At 43.2% G+C, this 9,994-nt stretch overlaps 1 non-coding gene across 1 annotated transcript; it reads left to right on the top strand.

Annotated features, from left to right (window-relative positions):
- The first annotated feature begins 4,519 nt into the window (after positions 1–4,519).
- Positions 4,520–4,591, top strand: TRNAC-GCA. The gene has a single exon. It is a non-coding gene; the product is annotated as a tRNA-Cys (tRNA).
- Positions 4,592–9,994: the final 5,403 nt, after the last annotated feature.

Raw genomic sequence — 9,994 nt, 5'->3', positions numbered from 1 at the left:
ACTGCACTAAGCCCAGGTTCACATTTGTTCATAAAAGTTTTGTAGAAATCATCTATAAAGCTATCTTTGTTTTGTCCATTTTTAAATGAAATTTTTGATCATTTATTAAATTTATTTAAAAGATACACATTTCATCTGAGTACATAAGATGAAATTATGTAACAATTTATTTTATAGTTATACATATTTAATTATTGTTATAAGCTCGTTTATGGTAGCTCATGATTTTTTGCATTTCTACAATATCTTTATTTGTATCCCTTTGCCTTTCTTCTCTTTTTTCTTTTTTTTTTTTTTGAGACAGAGTCTTGCTCTGTCACCAGGCTACAGTGCAGTGGCGCAATCTCGGCTCACTGCAACCTCCACCTCCTGAGTTCAAGCGATTCTCCTGCCTCAGCCTCTGGAGTAGCTGGCATTACAGGCATGCACCACCATGCTCAGCTAATTTTTTTTATTTTTAGTATAGACGAGGTTTCACCATGTTGGCCAGGATGGTCTCGATTTCTTAACTTCCTGACCTGCCTGCCTCGGCCTCCTAAAGTGCTGGGATTATGGGCATGAGCCACCACGCCCGGCCTCGTCTTGTTTTTTATTTGTATGTTCTGTCTTTTTCTTGAGCAGTTTTGCCCGAGCTTTGTCTAATTTATGATTTGTTTCAATAACTAACTCTTGGATTTGTTATTCTCTGTTGTTTTGTATCTTGATTTGTATCTTTTTTTCTCCTTGTATCTTCTAAGTTTCCTTCCTAGTATTTTTAGGCTTTATTGTTATTTTTCTATAATCTTATGTTGAATGATCAGCTCATTAATATTCTTTCATCTTCAAACACATCTATTTGAATGCTGCATTAAAGAAATCTTTCATATACAGTATTTTGTTGTGTTTATATTGTCATTTTTTGGTAGTGTGTTTCTGAACATATGTGGCATTTTTATATTATTAGAGTTTCCTGATGGTTCTGCATTGTGGTCATACAATTGTGATTCCTTAGAAGTTTAATTTTTTTTGAGATAGGGTATTACTCTGCTGCCCAGGCAGGGTGCAAGCACGGCTCACTGCAGCCTGGAACTCCTAGGCTCAAGTGATCCTCCCTCCTCAGCCTCCCAAGTAGCTGGGACTACAGGTACGTGCCACCAAGCCCAGCTAGTTTTTGTGTTTTTGTTCTGGGTCTTGCCATGTTGCCCAGGCTGGTCTCAAACTCCTGGAGTCGAGTGATCCTCCTGCGTGGCCTCCCAAAGTGCTGGGATTGATTACAGGGTTGCACTACTGTGCCTGGCAGAATTTTTTAAAGACTTATTTTCTATCTTAGTATTTGCTCAGTTTTTGTAAATATTCTGTGAGTGCTTTAACAGTATATTTGCTGTATTTGTTGATTGTAGTTCTCTCTCTCTCTCTCTCATCTTTCTTGTCCTCTAGAGAGGGCAAGAGAGACTTTAACATATTTATACATATATATTCTTGGTAATTTACTTATTTATTTTTTAAAATATCCTTTAGCCTTACTCATATTTTCACCTATTTGATCTGTTCCTGACAGAGTTGTATAGAAATCTCTGATTGGGGATTTATAATGTTTTTGAGTAATTTTGTCAATTTTTGCTTTAGATAGTTCAAGACTTGGCATGATTGTTATACCTTGAAGGATTTTTTTTCTTTTATTATAATGTAAAATCTCTGTTTCCATTAATGATTTTTTTGCTATAAATTTTTATTTCTGATATAAATATTCTGATATCTTTTCTTGGTCAGTCATTTTCAGTTACTTTATTTTTAACCTTTATTTTTATGTTTTGAGAAAATCTCTTACGAATGTCTAGCCGTGGATATATTTGAGTTTAATTCATCTTTTTTTGTGATTACTAATAGATTTAAACTTGTTCCTATCATTTTGCCTTTTTCATTTTCTTCTTTTCTCCTTCTTCTACCTTCTGTACCTTCTTTTTCATCCTTCTTTCTATTTTGTTTTGGATTACTTAAAAAAAAATCTACCCCTATCCCTACTGGTTTGTAAGTTATGTATTTTTATTTTATTTTATTTATTTTATTTTATTTTTTTAGTGGTTACCCAGTACTTTTTTTAACGTGTATACTTAATCTTCCTTTTCTTTTCTTTTTCTTTCTTTTCTTTCTTTCTTTTTCAGAGTGAGTTTTGCTCTCTTTGCCCAGGCTGGAGTGCAATGACCCAATCTCAGCTCACTGCAACCTCTGCCTCCCGGGTTCAAGTGATTCTCCTACCTCAGCCTCCGGAGCAGCTGGGATTACAGGCATGCACCACCACACCCGGCTAATTTTGTATTTTTAGTAGAGATGGGGTTTGTCCATGTTGGTCAGGCTGGTTTAGAACTCTTGACCTCAGGTGATCCACCTGCCTCGGCCTCCCAAAGTGCTGGGATTACAGGCATGAGCCACCTCACCCGGCCCAATTTTTCTAATAATATATTTTCTCACTTGTAAACTAAGATAGGGAATTTGGAATACTTTAACTTCTCTCAGAACTCTCGTATTTCTTGTATTATTACCTGGTATACTACACCCCTTCACCACCACATTTCTTAAACCCCAAGAAACTAGTTCTTTATCATTTTTATACATAACATTTATGTTTAAATTTATCTACATATTTATCTCTTTCTTTGTTTACTGTTTATTCATCCATTTATTCAACAAATACTTTTGATTGGTGAGTAAGCACCTGGCACATAGAACAAGACAGATGAAGTGTCTGCCTTCATGGGGCTTCCATCCTAGGGAGGGAGAGCATCATTGACAAAATTCGGATTACTCTAATGCAGACCTAATAAGGACTGTTATGAAAACTGAGCAAGGGAATAACAAGTGATGGGGGAATGGGCGCGGTGGCTCACGCCTATAATCCCAGCGCCGGAGCTGGTGGGGCTGTGACAGCAGCTCCGAAGTGGACAGGTGGCTCCCCAGGGTGAGGAGGCGAGGACGAGCTGGGGCCGCACGGGGCCGTGGCAGAGCTGAGTGGCGGTGCCTGGGGCCTGGCTCACGGAGAAGGCGCCTGTGCCTCGGTGGGCGGCGGCGGGAGCGCCCAGGACTGCGCGCGGCTGGAGATGCCTGCGGGCTTCCCGAGGAAGGACCTAGTAACCGAGGGCGCCTTCCGCTGGGGCCAGAGGAGGCTGCGGCGGCGCAGGGTGTCCCCGGCTTCCCCTTCGCTCTCCCTGGCTGCTCCTTCAGGGAGGCTCCGCTCTAATACATGCGCCTAGGTGGTGTGCATCCGGAACAGCTTTATTTCTCCCGCACGTTTGGCTGTCGGTTTACCTGGGTTCAGAATTCTAGGTCGGGGGTTATTTTTCTTCAGCCCTGAAAAAGCATTTCCCAACAGTACAGTGTCAGTAACACAACTTTATTATTAAATTATCATCTCATCAAAGCATCATGACATTATTTTATTTTGAAATGACATGGTTCGAGGACCCTGACAGCCAAAAGGATATGTCTACCAGGCCTTAAACTTTTTTTTTTTTAACTAACACACAAATAGTAAAGGAAGAAATTACTTTGTTTGTTTATTTATTTATTTTTGAGACGGCGTCTTCCTCTGTCTCCCAGGCTGGAGTGCAATGGCGCGATCTTAGCTCACTGCACCCTCTGCCTCCCAGGTGCAAGTGATTCTCTTGCCTCAGCCTCCCGAGTAGTTGGGATTACAGGCTCCGGCCACCACTCCCGGTTCCTTTTTTGTATTTTTAGTACAGACGGGGTTTAACCATTTTGGCCACGCTGGTCTCGAACTCCTGACCTCAGATAATCCACCCGCCTCGGCCTCCCAAAATGTTGGGATTACAGGCGTAAACCACCACGCCCAGCCAAAATTACATAATTTAAAAACGAGGAAACTATACATTTTGAACAATCCTTCTTGAGGAGGGAAATGTTACAAGTAAAGGAAGTAAATAAAAATAAAATAATAAAAATGCAATTAAAAATGAAAAATAAAAACAAAACAAAAAAATTCTTAGTAATTGTGACTATCCTGGATTTAATCTGAGAATATTAATTTTTTTAAACTACGTATAACAGTGCATGTATTAGATTTGAGGTCGTGGAATTTGAGTTATGGTTAGAGTTTTTTTCTAAAACTTTTTTTCCTACTAAAATACGGTAGTGTTGTATCTATTTTATTTTACTCTATTTTATTTTGTTTATGTGAAGATTTTACTTAACTATACAACTTTTTAAAATAAGAATATTTCCTAATTAAAAGAAAGCAATTTTTAAAAAAGTGTAAACCCACAGGACAAAAAGCAGATGGGCGAGCGATAACTGATTTCACACAGAAGAAAGAAAAGGCAGCGACCGCAAGAGCCTGCGGAGGAATCGTCCCACCGGGAGGAAACAACCCCTGGGGAAAATGAGGGCAGAAGACGTGGGTGTGAGGGATGCAGTCAGCAGATCCTCGCGGGCTCAGTGGGAGTGAACGAGGATCGCTGTACACTGTAGGACACCCGAGCATTGCAACACCATGAAATAATGCCCGCTGGGAAGCTGTGTGGCCCATGGGGGTATAGCTCAGGGGTAGAGCATTTGACTGCAGATCAAGAGGTCCCCGGTTCGAATCCGGGTGCCCCCTGCTGGTTTTCTTTCTGTTTCAGGATATTCTATGAACTCGACCATTCTAAGTCCATCCAAGTCACCATCAGCCCGCATATTAGGTGAGTTTTTCAGGTGGCTAATTTCATCCAAGTGGCTTGTGGACTGGTAGGGGAAGAGGAAGGAAAAGGAGCGAAGGAGGCTCCCAGGTAATCTAGCTCAGGAAGTGGCTATGGGAGGCTTTCATCATGATCCAGGGTGGCCATTTGTGCTTTGGGAGCTCTCGTTTACTATTTATCTTTCCAAGGGAGAAGCGTAGGCAGGAAGTCGGGGGAGCGGGCTGAACGACTGCACCGGACTGAACTGACAGCACCAGAACCGCCTGGGCGCTGCTCCTGCGCAGTGTACCTGGACCTCAGCGCGAGGCTCCAATGTGTAGGTCTGAGGACAGCAGTGGATATTTTGTTTTAAAAACAACGGGTACCTCCGCTCTTCCTCCTGCCTCCTCCCACCCAGCACACACTAGATGATTCTGATAGGGACATTTCGGGGAAAACTATGCTGGATGGTTCTAAAGGACATTTCACCCAAACTGGCCTGATTATCAAAGCTGATGTCCTCTGCAGGGGACTGAGAGCCACAGGCGCAGACAGCTGCCTGGTGGGCAGAGGACGGAGAGGGTGGGAAGGAGACTGGTGGGAAAGGTGTGTCTGTCTGCCGTGGAGACCTCCTAGGTTTCATGGAAGACCACGAAAACGTCGGTGACTTACTGTGTGAGAGCTCTGGATATCACTACTGGGTGAAAAGGTGGTTGTCAGAGAACAACAATGGCTCATAGGTCAATCGTTTGAACACAGATCACATGGTCTTTGATTCATAATCCAGGTAGCCCCAACCTGCTGTCATTTTTTTAAATTAAGATTTTATTTTTCAGAGCAGTTTTAGGTTTACAGAAAAAGGTACATAAAGTACAGACAGTTCCCTCCACCCATTTCCCCTTCATTAACATCTTGGATTAGTGTGGTACATTTGTTAAAATTAAGGAATGAATATTGATACATTATCATTACCTGACACCTATAGTTTACATCACAGTTCACTCTTTGCACTGCACAGTTTTATGGGTTTTGACAAATGCATAACGTCTTGTATCCACTATTACAGTATCATATAGAAGTGCTTCCCTGCCCTGAAACCCCCCCACCCCATGCCCTGCCTGTTCATCCCTCCCTCCCTACAAACCCCCGGCAACCACTGACCTTTTCACTATCTCCGTCTTCTGCCTTTTCCAGAGTATTTAGAGTTGGAATTATACACTATGTGGACTTTTGGGATTGGCTTCTTTCACTTAACAATAAGCACTTAAGGTCTTTCTATGTCTTTTTTGTGGCTTGGTAGTTCATTTCTTCTTATTGCTAAATACTCTTCCACTCTGTGGACTTGTCATTCTTACTCAGGCTTGGAGTTAGCATTCTAGCTAGACTGCACTTCCTGCAAAGAGAGAGACAAGAGGCAGATGAGGCCTTTGCCAGAAAACCACCCCAGGCTCTGGCAGCCTCAAGCAATTTCCATGATTTTTTATTCTGGCATAGGCTCAGTCCCATTTACGTTGCTTGTGGAAGGTATTTGTAGTTGTCTTTTTTGCACCCCCAACATTTGAAATTCTCTTCTATGTTTAGGGCAAATCCAAATCTATATGTGACTCTGAGTAGAAACCAGGACCTCACTACACTACAAAAGCCAAAAGTACCAGATTTTTTTCTTCCCATAGGCCCTAGAAGTGCCCTAAGCCTGCCCAGTCACATGTACATGTGAGACTTGGAATGTGGAATGAGGTACATGGAAGCAGGAAGAGTTTGGAATGCGCTCCAGGGAATGCGGAACTCTGTCATTGGCAGCGGGGCTGGTGGCTGCAGCCAGCTTTCAGTGGAGGTACTATCAGCTCCCTAACCAGGACGTTGTGTGGGAGTAAATTATTCTGACCACTTGGCTGCCTTTTAGTCCTAGCCATTTTCTGAGTATAGATCTCTAGGCTTCCTTTAGTGCTGTGAGATTTTTTTCTGACATCCTGCCAATAATTGCCTTATTTGATTCAAGTAGCCATTGCCAGTTTCTATTTTTGAGACAGAATGCTGAGAGTATGAAAACTAGTACTAGGAGTGGGGTGAAGAAAGTAAGAGGAATATGGCACTGGATACCTGCTTTTATTGGAACCAAAAGCAGTGAGCATCTGGCTAGTTATTCAGGAATTAGAATCTGACAGTCATCGATACACAGTAACAAAATAGGTGATCTGAATATCACGAGTCACTTGGAATGAAGTGCCCACGGGGGCACTTTGGTTTTGGTGTACTAAGTCACTGTAGAACAGCATGAAGCACTGTGGAGTAGGGCGGCTAAAGCTCTTGTTATTTGCAGTGGTCTGCATATGTCTCCCCAAATTCATGTACTGGAAACTTAATCCCCAATGCAACAGTGTGGGAGGTGGGGCCTAATGGGAGGTGTTTAGGTCATGAGGCCTCTGCCCTCATGAATGGATGAATGTTGCTATTTTTAAAAAGTTTGCATTGGCTAGGTACAGTGGCTCATGCTCGTAATGCCAGCATTTGAAGCCACTTACTATGTGGGTTCTAGACTGACTGATGCGAACCAGCCATGAGTTAACGTAACAATGCCATAGGCTGGACACCCTAACTCATACCCAGTAGTTCAACAATGTATAGCCAATCACTAATCAATGTTATTTCTGTAAACCAATGAGAATTCCTGTCAAACAATTTTTTTTATCAGCCCACTCCTTATTTCCTTCACCTTTAAAAACCTGCTCGTTCGATGGCTCACGCCTGAAATCCCAGCACTTTGGGAGGCTGAGGCGGGCAGATCACCTGAGGTCGGGGGTTCGAGACCAGCCTGACCAACATGGAGAAACCCCATCTCAACTAAAATACAAAATTATCCGGGCATGGTGGCGTATGCCTGTCATCCTAGCTACTGGGGAGACTGAGGCAGGAGAATTGCTTGAACCTGGGAGGTGGAGGTTGTGGTGAGCTGAGATTGCACCATTGCACTCCAGCCTGGGCAACAAGAACGAAACTCCGTCTCAAAAAAAACCAAAAAAAAACAACAACAAAAAAACACCTGCTTATTACAAAGGCCTAATGGAGCATATCCCAAGGCAACTTGGAAGCATTTCCCGGACAGCTGTGCTTGCTTTGGCTCAAGTAAACTTAATATTATATTTTGTGACTCAGCTTATTTCTCTAGGTCAACAAGTCCTTGAAATGAAAAAAGAAAAAGGGGCAACCTGCATGGTTACCTGGAGTCCCCCTCATCCTGGTCCTGCCACTAGAATCCTACTTGTAGATAATCCCAAGTGGTGAATAGAGGTTGGACAAGAGCCAACAAGATGGAGCATCTTTGCCTCTGACCAAATTGCCTGAACTGAGTTCATTCCCAGACTCAATTTTCCTGGAATAAAGAGGATCTTGGGTAAACTTGAGGGAGTCCTGTGTCTTACTTCAGACTGCTGTAACAAAAATCCCATAGAATGAGTGGCTTAAATGATAGGACTTTATTCCTCACAGTTGTGATGGGTGGGAAGTTCAAGATCAAGGTGTCAGAGGCATTCAAACCAGAGTGACTCCATCTTGAATAAGGGCTGGGTAAAATGAGGCTGAGACCTGCTGAGCTGCAATCCCAGGAGGCTGGGCATTCTTAGTCACAAGATGAGATAGGAGGTCGACAGAAGATATAGGTCATAAAGACCCTGCTGATAGAACAGGATGTAGTCAATAAGCTGGCCAAAAGCCACCAAAACCAAAATGGCAATGAAAGTGACCTTTGGTGGTCCTCACTGCTCACTATATGTTAATCATGCATTAGCGTGCTAAAAGACACTCCCACCAGCACCATGACAGTTTACAAATGCCATGGCAATGTTGGAAGATACCCTATATGGTCCCCCTTGGTAAGACCCCTCTTGGTTAAGAATGAATTTAGGCTGGGCATGGTGGCTCATACCTGTAATACCAGCACTTTGGGAGGGTGAGGTAGGCAGATTTCTTGAGACCAGGAGCTTGAGACCAGCCTGGGAAAGATGGTGAAACCCCACCTCTACCAAAAAAAAAAGCCAGGTGTGGTGGTGCATGCCTGTGGTCTCAGCTACCTGGGAGGCTGAGGTGGGAGAATTATCTGAGCCTGAGAAGTTGAGGCTGCAGTGAGATGTAGTTGCACCACTTGCACTCCATCCTGGGTGACAGAGTGAGACCCTGTCTCAAAAATAAAGAATGGATTTGGCTCTACAGGATGTTAATTGCTATTCTTTTTGGATTAATTCACCTTGCACTCTTTGCTGACAGCTGTGGGTGACAGGACTGAGCATATGCAGGATCACGAGATATGGGGAGCTTTTTTCTCCTGAAAGGGGGAAACTTGAGAGCTGATGGAACTGCTGGAAAAGATTCCTTCATGACTGATAAGCAGCTTCCTGAACTTTTGATTCAGTATAGCTGCGATGAGTGGGTCTTTCTCTAGCCTTCCTGAGCTCCTCACCTCCCCTGCCTCACTGCAAGCAGCACTTTCTTCCTTTCTCTTTCCTCCCTCTCTCTGTCTCACCTTTCCCTTTTCTATCTTTTCTTTCACTCAGGGCGACTGTCTGCTGTTCCATCTTGCCCAGAGACCACATGTTGAAACTCCTAGTAAGAGATCATTCCACTCCACTTTGAGTGGATCAAAGACAGCATGGACCAACGGGGGCAAGTTTGAGCTTTGCTAGGTTGATTTTGGGCACTGAGCAGGGTGGCTAGTGTCTATGTTTTGTCACACATATTTTGCTCCAACTGGAAAGGAAAATGTTAATTTGGTTTCCCTATGCAGCCAGTTGGGCTGCGTCTTGCGAAATTGAGAGGCTTTTTGCCTTTGGTTCCTTTGTAATGTGGCTTAACCCCCATAGCTATGGTGCAACAAGCAAGGCCGTCAGAGCCACTTAGAGAAAGGGAACCCAGAAACCTAGCATGCTGGCAATAGGGCAAGAATTTCTTACCAATTAGACTTCTGGCCTCTCTCTTTCTAGGTAAACCAGTTGAATGAATGTTAAAAGTCACTGTCTCCTCTGCAAGGTTTTGACTAATGGGAAAAGGGTTTGTGAAGCCATTCTTAGGCTGTAGCAAATCTGGTGTACTTTGTGCTATGAATTTGTCTGTGTTGTTCTCTCATAAAAAGGGATACCAAAGGATAAAATGTGGGTGTAGGACCCAAGCCCACTGTTCAAGCCAACCTAGCAAACTGGTCAGTTACAAACTTTGCTGCAGGTCCCTGAAACAAAAACTGGATGAGATTTTCCTCTGGTTTTGTTTTACATCCTTGGGAGCTTGACCTTGTGACTATGTGGAAGTAGTTTCTTTTGACTTCTACCAACTGGAGGATGGGACTTTGGGGTTCATGT

The sequence above is a fragment of the Nomascus leucogenys genome, chromosome 13 (genome assembly GCF_006542625.1).
Source record: "Nomascus leucogenys isolate Asia chromosome 13, Asia_NLE_v1, whole genome shotgun sequence".
In the NCBI taxonomy this organism is placed as follows: Eukaryota; Metazoa; Chordata; class Mammalia; order Primates; family Hylobatidae; genus Nomascus; species Nomascus leucogenys.
Note: the sequence above shows the minus strand (reverse complement) of the source record. Positions and strands in the feature narration are given on the sequence as shown.